Below are 18,841 nucleotides of genomic sequence, written 5' to 3'. Positions count from 1 at the left end.
TCTCAAGTGGTCAAAGTGGACAATGAAATGGGGATTTTATATTTCTTGCTTTCACGGTTGAAAAGAGTATATTCGAATAGATCTCCGTTTCCCTGCGACGCCGTCTCGTACGTCTTTCCTTCAATTTTTCCTCCACTTTTCCTCCATAACGCCCGAACGCTGACCGACAAAATGAAAATGCGAGGGAACTTCCTCGAGTATTCTCCGCGAGTTTACCGTACGGAAATGTCTCTGAAAGCGTACACTAATGTCTCGAGATCTGTTTGACGTTAACTACACACCTTGGACATCTAGAAACCTCGAAATACTAAATACATTTTATACTACTAAAGGACGAAATTTAGAGAACAGAAATTAATTTGGTTAAATTTATCTACTTTTTGAAATTTTATCTACTAATTTTTGTCATAAATATACAGGGTGGGGCAGAAAAGAAACGCTATCGGCCACCCGTATGCTTTTGTTAAGTGTACCGGTAAGTGATCCATTGTACAGGGTCTATAAAAGTTAATAATAGTGTGCTGTGGATCCGATGGAACAGCTGATTCTGAAAAATTTGTAAGTGTGCTTTACATTAGTATTTTATAATGTAGGCTTAGTATTCGTATGTATAACATTGGATACAAAGTTTTTTTTCATGTTTTGCAACTTCAAATTTATAATCCGAATGGGCAGGGTGACAATTAAACTTCATTTGTCTCGAGGCACGCACACGATTATGTTCCGTCTCATCGATACGGTCAGGTGAACTGTAGTTGTAGGCTTTTGTCTATACGTATAACTCCACACAATCAAATTTTGCAAAAACTTTAACGACTTGTATCTCGACAACTATTTGTTTGCGACATATGGCTCCTTTCACACTTTTTCTTTTCTCGATGTATAGAAGGTGTTGATGTAGAAAAGCTTCAAGAACCATTTTCTTTATTATAAACAATTTTGCGGCAAGTTTCTTTGACAAATGTCCACCGATCCAGAGGTGTAGATTCATCCCTATGACGGATGTTCATTACTTTTTATACACCCTGTAGAATGGATCACGTACCGGTACACTTAACAAAAGCATACGGGTGGCCGATAGCGTTTCTTCTCGCTTGATACATTTAACACGTTGGCTGCCATGTCACCCATATGTGGGTGACGGAATTATTTGTCCAGGCTCTAAAATGAATTTTTACGCTAATATATTCATCGTACCAAATTTGATTAGGATCTGTAAAACGCAAGAAAGTTGGAGGTCTACAAAATATCATATATTTAATTTTTTCAATTTTTATTTCATCAACCCTCCGTCGGTCGCAACTGATCTAACGGGCACAGCCAATGTTTGTTGTTTTGTCTTTTTATTGTGATAAATGCTCAGAAATTGCTTTCGCCAATGTTGTAAGCAAATAGAATAATAAACATGTTTTTATTCGAGTAAAATATGTGTTTTTGTAAAAGTGGCCTGTCACGCACAATGCGCTCGATCCTGTTCTTACTCATATTGCGCCTGACTGAAAATAATGAGTTAAATAACCTACTTTGATCTTATGGAATTTTTGAGGTTTCTAGTTTGGCAGTCAAAGTGTTAATTACAGTCCCATTTCGCAGGGTGACCGCTTCGAAACAATTTCCGTCGGCGGGAAAGTCGAGGAATCGAGCGGAGGTAAAAGTCGAGGCGACAACGCGAACGCTAGGATTCCAATTGTTTCTCGACGGCAGTCGTTACTATGATTGCCGTGAGAGAACCTCGCGTTTCCGCTCGCAAATTAATCTTATTATTACGGTCGGCGCACGCCTCGCCGGATATCCGGCATAATCTTTCGGTAACGAGAGAGATACGCGCGTGTGTAGTCGGTCCTGTGCATCCAGCAGCGTTCTGTAAACCTACCTGCGATTAATTAATTCGCGGGCTTTGATATCGGGTCGGGATTGCTTCGCGGAGATCTCCGGCTGCTCTAACTCGGCGCAACTAACCTTTCCTCTAATGCGAAGTCGGGCTGCGGCGTCTACTTGATCCTCATGGTCGCGAAAATCGGGGAAGACTCTTCGACGTCGCAGCGAACGTAAACGATAACGTCCCGGGAAGTTCGCTAACATTATGCAACACTGCATCAAGGATACCTGATGCGTGTTTTGTGTAGCGTCGGCAGCAGCGTGTTCATCATCGTATTCGTACAAAACTTTGATGGCTCGTAATGTAGTGAACTCGGCTTAACTTCACCTTAGCAACCCAGAAATTTTTAACTTTTTACTGTGTAATCCTGTACATCTTAACGAGAAGATACGAAAAATCGAAGTTTTAAAGCGAGGAATTCACTGGTTTAAAGGTTATGCGTGTTTATAGCTGAGCGAATACACTTACGACCACGCTTGCAAATGTACGGTATCGACATCAGCGCGTACTTGCGTAACCATCCAGCGGTTCCGCTCATCAAGCGACGCGCAATGCCGAACACACACCAACATGGCGGCACCCCTACACTTGTCAAAAACGATTAATATGCTAAGAGCTACGTTGGTCCCAGGGGACCAACATCAAACTTTCCGTTCAGGCGGCGTCGGTCCATGAGGACCTAGAGGTGACTTCTGTTTAGAGACAAACTTGCAGTTACTTGCAGCGTGAAGGGAAAGTCCATAGATACAAGCTCCGCGCTGAACGTGTTAAATTCGCTCAACTTTAAACCCGCATAATTTTCGAACCAGTGTATTCCTCGCCTTCAAATTTCGATTTTTTGCGTTTCCTCGACAAGATGTACAGGATTACATAGTAAAAAGTTAAAAATTTCTGGGTTGTCAAGGTGAAGTTTAACCGTGGATTCGTGGAATAAGCTGTTAACCCATTATATGATCCGCATTTCGGATCATGCACATGGATTGCACTGAGGAGTGACATAAAAAGAACTAAATGTATACTCCGAGCGCCGCCATCTCCAAATGGGGATAGTTTTTCAACTGATCAGAACAATAATTAATTTTTCCAATTGGATTTAACTTTTCACATATACATTTGGTAACTTTTGATGGGTTGATATGTCTCCAACTTCTGCTCTGTCGATTCCGCAGTATGCTTCACATTTTTCAGCGATTTTCGTCGGCATAACTCGACTTCATTTTAATACTTGTCGACTAATCCGTGAAAGAACGTCGCAAAACCGGGGCTCGCCTCTATCAGGAGTGCAATCGAACGGAATGACTGGGACGTCAGGTGCAAGAGCCGCGAAAGAAGGTCAGGATATCGGCGGTTAGGATGACGGGACGATTTCGAAGAATTTCTGTTCGGAACCGTCGATCACGTCGCGCCGGCTGGATTCGAAATTAAAAAACGTGTCGGGTTATATTAATTGTCTCTGTCGCGGAGAAAGTGTCAGCGAGTTTCAAAGCTGGTTGAAATGAGATCTTCCTCTCCGGGGCCAGCACGCGCCGGGCCAAGCGGATTCAAAGGACGAGATCCTCCTCTCCTTTCAATTTGATCGTGTTTAATCGCGTTACCTTCTACGAAAGGTCCGCCTCCGAGTCGTTATTTTACTACTCGAGAAGCACAAACTGCCTCGCCGCCGTCTGGCGAAGTTCGTTCGAGGGAGAAGTTGAAGTTAAGATGGAGCTCTGCCGGCAACAGTCCCTTTTAGAAATTAACTTTAAGCATAATATTGTCAGTCTTCGGGTTCTTCGCAGCGTACACGGTCCCGTGCACCTCACGAGGCAATCGGACCGAATTTTCGAAAGTAACCCTCCTGGATCGTTCGTTCAACGCGTTAGCCTGTTTCTAGAATCTTTCGAAAATTCAAATGCCAACGCGATGGATCGTTTTCGCAAAATGTTCGAAAAATGTGACGGAGGAATTTTGTTCAATCTTCAATCGTTACGATTCTACGGGAAAATGCTTGTTCATAGTGACGCGTGAAAAAGGTTTACTTTATTTCTCAGCGGGGATATTCGTAAGAATTTTATGATATAATTAGAAAACAAAAAATAGAAATCTAATAAGGTAATAATTAGAAGTACGATTAAGTTGAAACTAACGTATCGATTTCCCAGTAAGTTTACAATTGTACAATCAGTAGCAGATGTAATATAGATGGTCAGATCACGCAATTCAATTTTAATGAAATTGAACGTCGAGAGCAGGTCAACAGGGTATCAAGGAGCGAGGATCCTTTTTCCGTATTTTCTGCGCGACAATACAAAAATTGAGGACTTTGAGGAGAACCCTCCTCGATGGAACGTGTAAAATCACGCTATTTCCTCGTTTTCTGGGCAACATGTAGCCCCTCGGTCAAAGGGCAGACCGCATTTAGAGGGTCTAACGGGAGTTTCGATGCTTTCGGGTTTCGACTCCTTCGACATTTTCTATCGGACGAAAAATGCCGGACGAATATAGGCTGAAAAGGTTGCCGGGGTCGCATTATAAAATGCGGCGAGATACGAAGAGTGACGGATATTACAGGCTGTCTGAGGGACGTGTCCTCTTTTTTTTTCGGGCTCGATCGAACGTATCGGACGTTCCTTTTCACGTCGATCGGCTGAATTACGAATGCATTCGAGACAACCGATCTCGCTCTCTTTCCCGCTGCCTTTCCATCTTTCTCCTCGAACGATTCCCCCACGCTCGACGAAAATAGCATCCGAGCTGTTCGTTCTCGACGGTCTTGTCGCGGCGAAATAAATCTTTGCCACCCGATTGACTCCGACTGGCGCAGTAACAACCCCTAAACACCAAGCATCGAAAGAACGTTCCGATAATCTTCGGCGATTCGCACAATTATCTCCGTTTTTAGGTCTTCTCGCCCTTGGCCCATTTTTCAAGAATTTTTTCGCCCTCGCCAATTCACACCTTCGTTTTCTGCGAGCCTTCAACCCCCTATAATCTTTCCTAGCTCACGCGATTATTTCGATTTTATCAACACTAAACCTACCGACAGTTCTTGTGTACCTGTTCCTGCCGTGTGTGGTCGAAATGACCGATCCTTAAAAAAAAGTCATTGTTAACCCTTAGCACTCGAATGGCGACTGTAAGGCGCCTCTAAAAATTGCTGTATCATTTTTCAAAATATTTTTTACATTATTAAGTTTGTTTCGATTTAATAAATGACTAAACATTTCAGTATTGTACGAGTAAATTGCACCATTTTCGTATGTATAACATGAAAAAAAAAAAAATATATAGAAGGGAAATATTCTAGGTCGGAAAAATGTTTCGTTTTGGAGTTAAAATAGCTTCGAGTGCAAAGGGTTAATAAATTAAACGTAGATAACAGTAAATTTGTTGCCGAATGAACAACTTCCATAAAATGGCGATACAAATTTATTTTTATATAATTGCAATTATATAAAAAATACTGCGATGCTCTGTCCTCGATTCACAAAATTGTACTGTGTCGTCCACCTTTGTGGTTTGGATGCATTCGCCATGGAACAGTATTATCAACCAGGCACGTGCGTAACTTGATAGCGTCTGATTCAATAAGGCGGCTCATTTTGAGTTGGCCATGCCACATTGAGAATAGACTTTCTTTTATACTGATTGCTTAGGTACAGAAGAGTAAATACCATATTATCTCGGGCGGTCAAATTGACCGGCCGCGGTAGGTAGGACAAGACACATGGAAAGAAAGAAGAGAAACGAGAAATACATACTGAATAATGAAAAGAAATAAATAATAAATTGTATGTTCGAAATTGTACGCAGAAGTTTGAAAAGGTCAATTTGACCGTCCGTGGTAGGTTCAGTATTAAGCCTCCAATTTCCTGGATTATTTCTGAATAATTTTAACATGCTTCACAATTCGTACAATCATTTTCTATCTCTTAACTCTTCAACCACTTACCTATTTTCTGATCATTTTCTACAAACGAAACAAATATTTATGTGAACCCTTCGTCGCGGTGGAGATAAGCTCGAGCGACCGTCAATACGTACAATTTTATTCCGATATAAGACGACGCTTTTTATTTCGAAATAAGAAAATCGCTAACCGCTTCTTCTTCATCCGAAATACGACGAAAGCCTGTCCCGAGTCATCGCCTTATATGCGAAGAAAACTGTAGCGAAATGTCGACGTGGGTCAGAAATGACTCCGGTATAGGCCTAGAACTCGCACTTCGATCGCCAAACTAGAAACCCGAAAAATTCCATAAAATCAAAGTAAGTTACTTAATGAAATAAAAATTGAAAAAAATTAAATCTATCAACGTAAAAATTCATTTTAAAACCTGCACAAATAATTCCGTCACCCACATGTGGGTGACGTGGCATTCAACGTGTTAATCGTATATTTCGCCATTTTTTCCTACATTATTTTTCTTCAACACGAGACAACAAATCCGATTGAAAATATATGAACGGGGGTTGAACGGTTAATAATGTCGCCTGCCGCAAACGTCTAAGAACCCGCTGAATAATAAGCAGGTCGACGAATCTTCCTCTGACTGTCGTGCAAGAGGTCAACACGCCGAGCAGGGGATAAAAGGGCGTCCGATTTCTAGGATTCCTAGAGGAAATGGCGGCGGGTTACGAGTCCCTTTTGATCGCGCTGGTAAATAGATGACAGCTCCTTTCAGCAGGATGGATTCGCGCGGTAAGAGCCGTCCCGGTTCCCTTCCTTGACACAAATGGTTGATCGAACCAGCCGCCTCGAGCTGTCGTCTTACGCGTCACTCACCGTCGTCCTCCATCTTTCCCGATATTACAACGCGTGTAAATGGCGGCGTAAAGTCCGGACGATGAACGTGCGGATTAAAAAAGTAGCGAAAACCGATCGCTTAGAAGCTGCGAGGTTCGGTAGCGAACGGGGTACCATTGTCCTCGTAAAATATCCCCTTACCGGCTCTTTGTATCCCGAGGATATTAAAACTTGGCGCCCACAAGACCTTCTTGTGCCGCTAAATTATATGGAGCACCCTTTGGTCCCGGTTATCTCCAAAATTTCACTTTCGTTTTAATTAAAGTTCGTTCTTGTTCGATAAAATTTATTTGGACCAGTAGAAACATCAATTTAAAGGTTGTTCAATATTTATTCCTTTTTTTATCGTGTATCATTCTTCCGCAAGGTATGAAAGCAATATAAGTTTTAACCTCCTAATTGTGTAACCTGATACCTGAAGTATCTACTTGCGACATTTTGGAAAAGTTTGTACGTATTTTGTCTGTATCCGGGTTTTTCAATGTTTCAATGAAAAATCCTTAAAAACCCACAGTTTATTAATAACAATAGTCAGTTATTGTATGTGTCGTGGTACAAGCTCCATTTCATATTATTATTCGGTAACACACGTTGCAGCAAGTAGAACAGTCACGCAGAAATCGATTTCCTAATAAACGAAGCTTATTACGAAAATGTTCGTTTAATGTCTATTTACTCAAAGAGTCACAATCATTTCCATTGGAGGTTTAATTACGTCCTGAATAAACTCTAGCGTTCACAGTAGCGTAGATCGACGATTAAGCCGTCGCGACATATCATAGTGAAATGCGTTACATCGATCGAAAGTAGGATGCGCGTGTTTCAGCGGTCCTTTTATTAAGTATGAACGGGTGTTACAAATTATAGTGAACAATCTCGGGCAATGAATACAAAAATGTCTCGGGCAATTCTCTTTTACACCGGGTCTGCTAAACTATCACATATCTTCATCAATTTTACAATTATCACTGTCACAACTTTATTCTGAGAAAAATGGGCCGAAAAAATTGTGCAACATGAGAAAAATACGGTAAATGCGTGTACAAAAATTTCAGAGTAAATGATTCCATTTGTCTGTTTGTACAAAGTACTAAAAAATCGCTGTTCTCTATTAACCGGGAAACAAGAGTCCTCGTCGAATCAGGTGCGTTTTCCCGACGAAATTCGGGATTAGCAACTGAAAATAGATTGTCGGCAAGCGCAGGCTGCAACCGGTCGCCCACGTGCCGCGATATCCACGCATGGCCGATCGCGAGGCGTGAAATAAATATGAAAGTTGTAGGCTGATTTATGGCCTCCGAATTTCTTCGGTGATTTATGATCGCCGGTCTCCGAGAAAGACGGAGTGAAAGGGAGATAGAGAGGGTGAGTGAAAGAGAGAGAGAGAGAGAGAGAGAGAGAGAGAGAGAGAGAGAGAGATAGAGAGAGAGGAAGAGAAAGCGAGATGGGTTTATTTTCTATCTGGCGGGCAGCTCCGATGAAATTGTCAGTCACGGGGCCGGGGGATCGCAGTGCGGATTAAATTTCTGCGAGCGATCAGCCGCGGCCGTTTTCCATCGGTGGACGCAAGCGCGCGCGTGGCTGCCCTCCGACGTGAATAAATAAATTTCGCGAAATGTCACGCTGGTATCCATAAACGATTCATCCTCCCGAAATAAGCTGCGAATTTTACTTTTATTTGTTTCCCGGATGCCAGCGGTTTTCTCACGGATGTTTACGCGATATTTTGAGATTTAATTTGCGAGAAATCCGGGTTCGACTAAGTAAGTCAAATAGAAAGTATTAAATCCGGTATTAAAATTTGTATTCGCTGAACGTCGATGGCAATACTGTAGCTGTTTTGGAAAGAAGTGGAAGCAGCGAGTAATAGCCAGACGACGATGATAATCGTATTCTGCTGCGCGTGCAGCAGAACTTATATTTACTTATTGACATTTATTGACATTATAGTTGTTCGAACGTTAGAATTTTTATTTGTTTCTGCTGACTAGCTTAGTGAAATATTCTCTACAATTGTGTTTGTTTATACACGATTTTCATTTAGTTCCGCAGCGACGATCGTGTTCTCGTAGCAATTGATTTAGTGAAATATTGCCTGGAAATCAATGATTCGGTGGTTCGAATTATCACACGAGTCGGCTACGATATTTGTCTATATTTTACAGTTTTCATTCGGTGCTGCAGGAACGATTATTTCCTCGTAGTAATTTATTTTGTGAAATACTGCGCGCCAGGCCACGGTTCGTACGATTGGAAAGTTATTATTTTTAACGAGGGTGAACTCGCGGATGAAAATGCGCTCTTTCGGGAGCAGCACGGTTCTGATGTTTATTCGCTCCGGTTGTGAAAACAATTTCCGCCGTGCCGAGCTAGGCATTGTTAAGTAGCTTGATTACCGTTCCGGCAGCCATTGTCAAGAAGCTTGATCAGTGCCTCTCGACAATGCTTGGCACAGCACCCGACGAAACGTCGGAAACTGCTCCTAGAGCAAATAAACTCGCAGCCAGTCTGGATAGGGGAGTAGGGAAAAGCTCCAGAGGATCCTCGTTCACCCTCGCGCGCAGGATATTAACCGAATTACTGGTTATTTTCGTAATAAACAATCTCGGCCCCGTTCACTTACCCTTAATTGCTGCTTTCGTGGGCAGACAGCATTATGCATATGACGCAACCCCGGGAAAAAATTACCTTAGCCTTCTTTACAATTTAAATCTCGAGGAATTCCTAATAAAAGCCATTCATTTTTACAAATAGTTATTACTCTCTTTATACACTATTTTACCATATGGTCGTTGTAAACCCTGTTTTACAACGTTTAAGCCAAGGGCCAGAATTTTTCGGTAGCTTTAAAATGAATTTTTTACATTATTTTAGATATTTCCGTGTACAATTTACAATATCTCTTCCGTTCAGTAATTTAATATCAAGCAGTCAGAATTTTCGGAAAATAATCCTCAAAATCGATACTGTGAAAATTATTTCCCGAGCAATAAAATGCTTGTAAAATATTACAAGCCTGTAAATATTATTCCCATGAGCTGATCGAAGAATAAAATAACTCTCAGGCTTCATTTCATAAGGATTGCTTCGAAATTATTTTCATAAGTATTTTAGAGTATTTAGATTCGCGGTTCCTTAGAGTTCATTTTGCGAAGAAATTTGTCCGAGAATGAACCTAGTAAAATATTATCTCGGGAACGGTTTAATAAGAAATAATTCAAAGGATCGTCTTAGTGAAGAATATCCCCGAGTTCACCCTGCAGAAAACATTTTTCATGGACGACTTGATAAGAAGTACTCTCAGGATTGTTTCAGCGAAGAATACTTCTTAGCCTCACTCTTTGAAACGTATTTCTGTAGATTGCTCTCGTAGTATTTTTCAGGGACGATTTCATATGAAAAATTTCTCTAGGTTGTCTCAGTGAAAATTATTTTTGCAGGAAGTACACTTCATTTTTTCAAGAACGATTCATAACTGTCTCTCGTTGGTATTGTTCGGAAAATGTGCTTCCTAGATCGACTTTACAAAAAACCTTGTCAACGAATGATCTTATAGAATATATTTTTCAGGAATGAAGTGTCTCCCAGAATTTTCCCAAGAAAGAATGTTTCCTAGGTCGACTTTTTCAGAAACATTACCAACGAAAAAATAGAAAATATTTCTAGAAAATATTTTTATTTTATCTTAATATTTTTTTTTTTACTTATAGAAAATATTTTTCAGGATTGTTTCATCAAAGAATATTAGATTTCCCTTGTAAAAACTATTGTCTACGATCGGCTTTACGAGAAACATTTTTCAGAACCAATTTAACAAGTACTACATCTCCGGTGGGTTTTAATGAAAAATTTGTGAGATTCATTCGGCAAAGTATACTTTCCACCGATTCGACAAAAAGCTCAGGACGTTCTCGGAGAAAAATATGACGCAAGATTGGCTGCGCAGGAAATATTTCGCAGGATTATCGCGACCAATTAAGCCGGAGTTTTTCGTGTCTCGGTCCCGATCGATATTTCCCATTTCTCGGTGGCGTACTGTTATCCATTGTAGTTTCCCGAATACTGGCGTGGCTCGGAGGATTTACAGGATCCGCCGGTACACCGTTGTGTGGCTCTATGCCGGTCTGTACACCTTGTGGAGGGATTTGTGTTCGCGGGGGTTGAGGGAAAGCCGAGGGGGAAAAAGGGCCAGTGGAAAATGGAGAATCTGTCGAGCCGTCCTGCCGATCAGATCGAAGGAACAGGATTGCTGGAGGCGAGTTCTCTCGATACGCTCTATATGCCTAATCGCATGCAAATCGCTGAGTTTACGCTGTCGGGATGCAGATAACGTCGATCCTGATAGAATCTGCCCATCGATAGAAACCGGGCAAACAAGTCCGCGAAACCGAGGGAGATGCTGAATTTCCATGAAAATGTCCGGCGAAGTCTTGATCTGACACGAAAACCTCGTCAGGACTCCCCGTCCAATTAATCACTTAGGTGGGGATCGAGAGCCCCAATCTTCTCAATTACTCTTTAACACGTTGACCGCCATGTCACCCATATGTGGGTGACGGAATTGTTTGTCCAGGTTTTAAAATGAATTTTTACGTGAATGTATTCATTGTACCGAATTAGATTAGGATCTGTAAAATGCAAGAAAGTTGGATGACTATTCAATATCATACATCTAATTTCTTTCAATTTTTATTACATTAAATAACTTACTTTGATTTTATGAAATTTTTGACGTTTCCAGTTTGGCAGTCAAAGTGTTAAACATTGTTCTACACAATACAATTTACCATACCTAGCTACTCCATTACTAAAATTACCGAGCGCTAATAACAGCTATCCTAATTAGCCTGCGCACACAAGGCTGAATTCAGTCAGATTTTTACACAATTTCTGTTAACACTGGGTATGCGGAAAATGTGTCCTGATATTTTTATTTATAATTATTGGAGTTTTAAACATGAATCCGTGAGGAATTATTTAAAAAATTTATTTCTTTTGGTTACATTACAAAAAATTTGGGTACACGTATCCTTGCTATTTTTATAAAGTAACAGTTACTCTTAGTCTTAAAGTTACAGTTAAAGTTCGTCTAATGTACTGTCTTTCACATTTATTTGATATTGATTATCTTTCACATTGATTATTTGATACTTGTCAAGAAACCTATGATACAGAGCACATACCAATACATACCAATATGGCGGCGCCCTTACCTGCCATAATTTTAGAACTACTGATCTCCTAGGATTAAAACTTGGATTTTCGGCCCTTTCTCGCCAAAATCTACAGGATTCCGCAAAAGAAAGTTATAAATTTCTGGTTTCCTGAGGTAAAGTTTAACCAAAAGCACTCTTGGTAACATAGTCTAACAATTCCCTTAAATTCCCTTAAACACAGTGATCGAAAATCCTATTAATACTCTACGTAAAGTGTTCACATCCTAATATCCAAGTCGTTTGTAAAGAAAATCGATTTCCCAGCATCAATCTTCATCGCCGATTTTCATCATCGATCTCCAGAAATGTCAATTTGCCGAATAATCCGCGGTCAGTAAATTACACTTTCCAAGTTTACACAAATCGCCCTTTGAGCTGTCCGATGATCAAATATTTCGGTTTGACGCGATTCGGAGAAAGTACGGGATGATTCGCTCGGCAGCTAATTAAGAGGAAGATGAATATTTGCGGCCGGGAGAGAGTTAGGGTCGGAACGGATCGATTACGCAAACGTTGAACCTGCGGCGAGGCGAATAGGAATATTATACAGAGCTCGAGGGGAGTTTAATATTGAAAGAGGAAGATTCGCTTGCTGGACACGTACCGGGTCTCGGTGTCTGAGAGTCCTCCGCAGGACGAGAGACCGTCGATCTTCTGTACGCTCGATTTTATTACGCGATTCGGCGGCCCGACGTTATTGAAACTTTAATCAGACTAGGCTAATTGCTGCGCGACGGGTGTTGCGTTAAATACATTCAACAGGTACGCGGCCCCGCTCCTCATTGTTTAAAGAAGGGTCTTGTTAGCGGTGACGGGCTCAATGTGTACTTACAAGAAAAAGCGTGTTGGCCAATCCGCGCAGCGTACACTATCATTTATGCTTTAACAGGGTCCACAAATTAGGTGAAGAAATTCTAAGCGGATACTCCTCGGACACGTATAATTCTATTTCATATTTTCGTCGTATTAATCTTGTAATTTGTATTAATCTGTCATGTGCACTTTCATTAATTTCTCAACAAGATCCTCAAATTTTTTGACAACGGAAAGATAAAAATTAATCTCTCTGAGGGTATAAGTCTAAAAATCTGACACGAAATTAAAATTCGCGTATATTATCCGAGAAAAGGATGGAATACTTTGAATGAAAATTTACTTATTTTCTCAGAGTGTTTCTAGAGAACTTTTATTCGTCTCACTGAGACATAAGTGCACGTAGAAGAATGACTCCTCTTTGTCAAACAATGGGTACTAACGAAGTGTCCGAAACTGTCCAGTCTAATTCGAGCCCGCTTCCAATACACTTGATTTTGTCCGGCCGTTAGTGGTCCGAAGAAACGGAAGTCCATTGAACCGGATTCACCAGTCTATCCACAGTCGAGGACACTTTATGTCCCAGGATCGAAAGGGCAGAATCACCATGGGGGACTCCCCGAAGTCCTTTCGACCCTTGTCTCCGAGATTTCGCCGGTGAGATACGCCAATTATCAGACAATGGGATGCCAAAGCGTCTTTTAGGAATCCACGGACCACCCACGACATTTCTGCTCGGCGTTACGCGTGCCCGCGATCGGTATTTGTCGACCCGAAGATATTTCCACCGGCTTTCGACAATACATATCACGAATGAACGAAATTACAGCTCCGACGTGTATACTCCTCGCGCTGTCGCTCAACTTCGACCCTGAGATTCCCTGACGAATAGCCGAAATGATCGAAACGTAAAACTGGCCGCATGAATTTCGATTTTACTCCTGCTCCTTGGAATTGCATCAGAAAATTGGAATCTCTCGCCTCCCGCAATTGTTTCAGAAACCTTTGATCCGCCCCTTGCGAAATTATGTTCTCTTGCTCCTCGCAATTGTTCCAGAAAATGTTGATCTTGCGCAAAGACGGATCAAGCGGATCTCTCATTAATTCCGATTTTCGCGGTTGAATGCGAAGAACATACAACGAAGTAGAATTGAATTTCCTGTATTAGCAGCCTCCACAGATCAAAATTCACACAAAGGAACATTGAATTCCGTTCTGCATTCTGCTATCCTTAGAAATTCTACAAAGTCCACAGCGAATCCCCATTTTCATAATCAAACACAGAGAAAACAGAGTTAAGTAGAATTTCATTCCTTGTGGTAATAAAATTCGACGACCAAAACCCTCTCATCCGTTTTAAATTACATTAACATTTCTGTTCAGTCTCGAAGAACTTCTGTACCGCTAGAAAATGCATAAAGTCGGTAGCGTCAAAAGGGTATCGACTAAAAATACAAACTGTGTCGTGTGCGTCTTTTTTTTTTTTTTTTTGTTTTGGTCGAATGTAAAAATATTTTAACAGACACGTTCTGGCCTGTGTGCGATTGGGTTTCGGTGGGCGTCGTCACGGTGAACGAGCCCCGGTCGATCGTCGCGTAAAATCGAGCATGTCGTCGATCGTCGAACGCATTTTCCGGGCCATCGATGTTTCCTTCGAGCTCGGTCGATCGATCGACCGCAACGATGAGAGGCGTAACCGGGCGACACCGAAGTTTCGGCCCCGGGGTCCCTAATCCGAAAACTGTTCCGTCGACGGGACGCTGATAATCCAACTTCGACGAGTTGACAATTGGGCGTCCCGACGACCGTGTTCCTCAGCGTTTGATGGACCGTGGGACTTCTCTGCGACAACAACCTGCACCGCTCCCAATTAATCCTAAATCTTCCCACTCATGCGTTATCTCGTTCCCGGGAAACACCCCTCGACGTTCACTAAATTCCCCGGTAATTAGCAGTCTGACAGCGCCGTCGAAAGAAGACGCTGGGTTCACATACATCCACTAAACTTATAATAAATATTTCCCGTCGGTGCATAAGATTGACCAGAATATACAGGGTGTACCAAAAATCGTGGTGCATCCGACCGGGTGATTATTCTACATGCAAGAGTGAGTTAAAAAAAGAAATAAAATTTTTCTGTCCGACGCTTTGTTTTCGAGAAAATCGGATCTAGAGATCCGTCGGGTGCGCGTGCTTTAGTATATACAGGAAGTAGTATTGGTCGATCATTGCGTCGGCCTCGATTTTCTCGATAACGAGGCGTCGAGCAAAAAAATGTTATTCCCTTTTTCCGACTTATTTTTGCACGTAGAATCACCACCGGGTTGTACCACGATTTTCGCTATACCCTGTATTCACATTTAAAGAGAACGTAAAAAGGAACTGAAGTTGTGATAAAACTTTTTGGTGAGTTTAAAGGGTCGATTAAAATTTGTAAAAAATGTATGAATAACTGCAATTGTAGTGAATATTTTCAGTGAGGATAAATTGGATAGAACGTGTTCGTTCGAGGTGAAATTCATAAGTGGCAGAAGACAAGGGAAGGCAACATCGCCCGCCGCAGCCTGTCCGACCAAGCTTGGTCCTATTCTACTGCGGCCGGTCCGGGGCCGCCGTCGAATTCAATTCCCGTTTGCGGGAATGATTAAAAGCAACGTCGACTTGGGAGCACTAATTGACTAGCGCCGGTCCAATAGCACTCTGCGGTCAGTTTTCAGTTTCGAGCGTAGAGCAACGGCGGCCGACAACACGTGTACCCTTCCGTCGTGACGCATTAATACGCGCGGAAAGAGAAAGCAAATGCGGTCGCCACTCTCGCGGACTTTGGACCGCACGATTCGCGTCGAAATTCTAATTGCAGAGAGAGAGAGAGAGAGAGAGAGAGAAAGAGAGAGTTATTACCAAATATCATGCTTGAAGAGGACAGAGTACCGACAGGCTCCGAAGGAACTTTCATTGGCCAATTAATTAATAAACGGAAATTCTGGTAACTCCTTCTGTTTGCCCTGCGATAGGAGAAGAGCGGTAGTAAATCTGCTTACTATAGGCGATACTAGACCTTGAGGTATTCATACACAGTGTTCTGAGATACTAGTGAATAGTTGCAAAATTGTTTTTGAACATCGATCTCATTTCATGCAGAAAGGCAATAGCGATTGTAAAAGTTTACACACTTTTTTGCAATAAATGGAAGGAAGTAAAACGAAGCACCTCGTGACATGCAGTAATCTTGCTAATGATGATAATCACTAGAATGAAGATTGTTTTTTTTTTAATCAGGAAAATTTTCATAAAAATCAACGCAATAAGCTTGTCCGCAAAAATTGAAAGCTGTGGATTTTACATATTCATGAAAAGGGAAATGAGTAGACTAGACGCAAACCAGTAAAAATAATGTTAAAGTGACTAAGAGCATACATTCGTACGCTCAACTTTACCTCAGGAAACCAGAAATTATTTCTGTAATCCTGTAGATGTTAATTAGAGCTTTTAACTGTTGATAACTTCTGAACCAGTGATCTCCTAGGATTGAAACTTGGATTTTCGGCATTTTCTCGCCAAACTCTACGGGACTACATAAAAGAAAGTTAAAAATTTCTGGTTTCCTCAGGTAAAGTTCAACCCATTCGTACAAAAAGTCACAACTCCTGCTTCTTGGAATCGATGTGGAATGTTGCACTAAAATCCGCAGTCCGCTGATAACGAAACAATTCCCAGGCCAGTTCTGAATTAAACCTCAGACGGTAAAACAAACCGCGACGGTTATATTTTATGCAAATGCAGAGCCCGGTTCTCGAAACTCTGACGGTCCAAGAAATTTCATTTCGCCTCGTCGTCATTGACTTTCGAAACCCCCCCGGGGGCCGTAATATCGCTTATTCCTTTACCATTGAAATTCGGCGGCGAGTAATTCGCATTTTTTTTTTCACTCAGCTGGCCCCGTAGGATTTCGGTGCGGGCTGTTGGAATTATTAGAATTCGATATCGAGACCGCGAATCGAGAGAATTTACATTTCCATCCATGGAAGGGGAGGGGGGTGTACTTTGGAGAAAAGTGTCGCCGGGGCAGACGTCGGTATTAATTGAGTTTGCGGCGCGGAGGCCGCGTAACGGGCCGCAACAATATAAATTGATTCAATTTGCCTGCCGCCATGGCTTCTCTCTACCGTTACCGAAGAAAACGGCCGTCGAGCGTAATTTCGACTGGGTGCTCTCCCTCTCTCTCCCTCCCTCCCTCTCTCTCTCTCTCTCTCTCTCTCTCTCTCTCCCTGTTTTCCCCTTCGAGCTTTCCCGTGATTCCTCCCTCTCTGTATTCCAGAACGCGTGACGAGCTTTCGGCTGCGCGATCAAATCCAGTGAACTTTCGATCGTCCGATTCGCGACGCGCCAGCTGCGGCTTTTCCGAACGTCAATTTTTTTTCCAACGTGACCGGATTTGATTTTTTTCGCCGGATCGAAGAGTCGCAGTGACGCGGGGACAGTAATTGTTTGCCTGGATTTCTATTATTAGTTCAATTCGAATTTAACAATTTTCAGACTCCATGTTTTTGTATTTCCTGATTGTAGGCTTGTGTGTGCGGCAGTCGTGTCTAGAATTAATTAATGTACTATTGTACCGAGCGTGCCAAATTTCACTTTTGGAATCCACTTTGGATTCCCAGTTTTTGTTGCATTCAATCGTTTCCGATTTTCTGGCAGCTTTTTATAGATCTCCATGATTGACGAAAAGGGTATATTGAAAATATTGAAATGAATTTTCAGTTGGTTCGCGGCTTTAAAAATTTTGATCTAACACCTTGAAGATTAAAATGTACACGTTTGCCTCTTTGAATCTTTATTTGGACAGAAACTACCGACTGCTGGCAATCGTAGAAAGATTGTAATATTGGTCGGATCGATATCGTTGTGTGTTCGAATCAAGTGTAAAAACATGTTGAACATTATCACGACTAAAATTATTAGACTGCGGGTTTTATGCATTGATGACAAAAATGTAAAACATTAGAAAAATGTTTAAATACTTTATACTATTACATATATATTACTATATATTACTATTATATATAATACTTTATACTAAATTTTTAAATATCAAGAAAGAAGATCAATTTCTATTTCACTCCAGTCTGTTGCACTTCAGGTGGACAAATTTTTATTCCGCATAAAGATCCGCAGTCTACTACTTATAGATATGCCGTCACAACAAGCGAGTATTTTTAGCCAGACCATTGTTTAACGCATTCGATTTCTCGAAGGGCTCGTTTCCGCGAAATCGACGGTGCATCGATTAGAGCTGTTCAATCGTAATTCGCTGCGCTTTTCAGTTCCGGGCCGACTGGGAAAAAAAGCACGCCGATCATCCGAGCACGCTGGGATAAAAGGAGTATAGGAAAATGACGGGTATTTAAAACGGAAGTGTTAGGGAGAGGGAGAGAAAGAGAGAGGGAGAGAGAGAGAGAGAGAGAGGGAAAGGGAGAGAGAGGGAGAGAGAACCAGCGCGCGGAGTGCTTTTGTCGAGAACGCGGGGGCGGGCGCCGGCACATCGATCCTCCCGGTGCAGTCTGGTAGGGCCGACCCTCGTGGAAGGGTGCACGCCGATGAGATAGCAGGAAATTGAATAGTGCTTTCACTTGATAGTGAGCCGAAGTGGCACTGTCACTATGCGCAAACCGTCCGCCCGTTCGGTTAAACGTCACGGGCCCCGGTCGCGATTGTGAACGATCTCGATCGCCGTTTAATCTTCATTTCCCTTCGCTCGGCTCGCCGAACGTGTCTGCGCTTTTCCTCGCCAGCGGTTTCACACTATTTTGTCCATTAACTACTTTGTTCATAAAGTATGAAATAGCTCGATCGTTCCGTTTCAACGCTCGCTCTCGCGTTCCACTAAAAATAATTGTACGAAATACCTCGATACGATATTTCGTATTATTTTCAGTGGATACTCGTGAACTGTTTAACACATGTAAATTTGTAAAGTGTGCTTTATTTGCAATGCCCCATTTTAACGGGATATATCTTTCAAACACAAATGGATGGGAAACAAATTTTTGATTTAGAAACGGTTGCTTTTGTTTCACAGCGATCTAACGAGGTACACTTGTATTCACGATAGTATGGTAATCATGGTTGAATGGAAGGAAATGTTCT

At 41.8% G+C, this 18,841-nt stretch overlaps 1 protein-coding gene across 1 annotated transcript in view; it reads left to right on the top strand.

Annotated features, from left to right (window-relative positions):
• The window catches only part of LOC143365660 (uncharacterized), a 58,971-nt gene that overhangs the window by 2,073 nt on the left and 38,057 nt on the right, over window positions 1–18,841 (top strand). The window lies entirely within an intron of this gene.

The sequence above is a fragment of the Halictus rubicundus genome, chromosome 2, assembly GCF_050948215.1.
Source record: "Halictus rubicundus isolate RS-2024b chromosome 2, iyHalRubi1_principal, whole genome shotgun sequence".
Lineage (NCBI taxonomy): Eukaryota > Metazoa > Arthropoda > Insecta > Hymenoptera > Halictidae > Halictus > Halictus rubicundus.
This window is presented reverse-complemented; position numbering and strand designations above follow the sequence as displayed.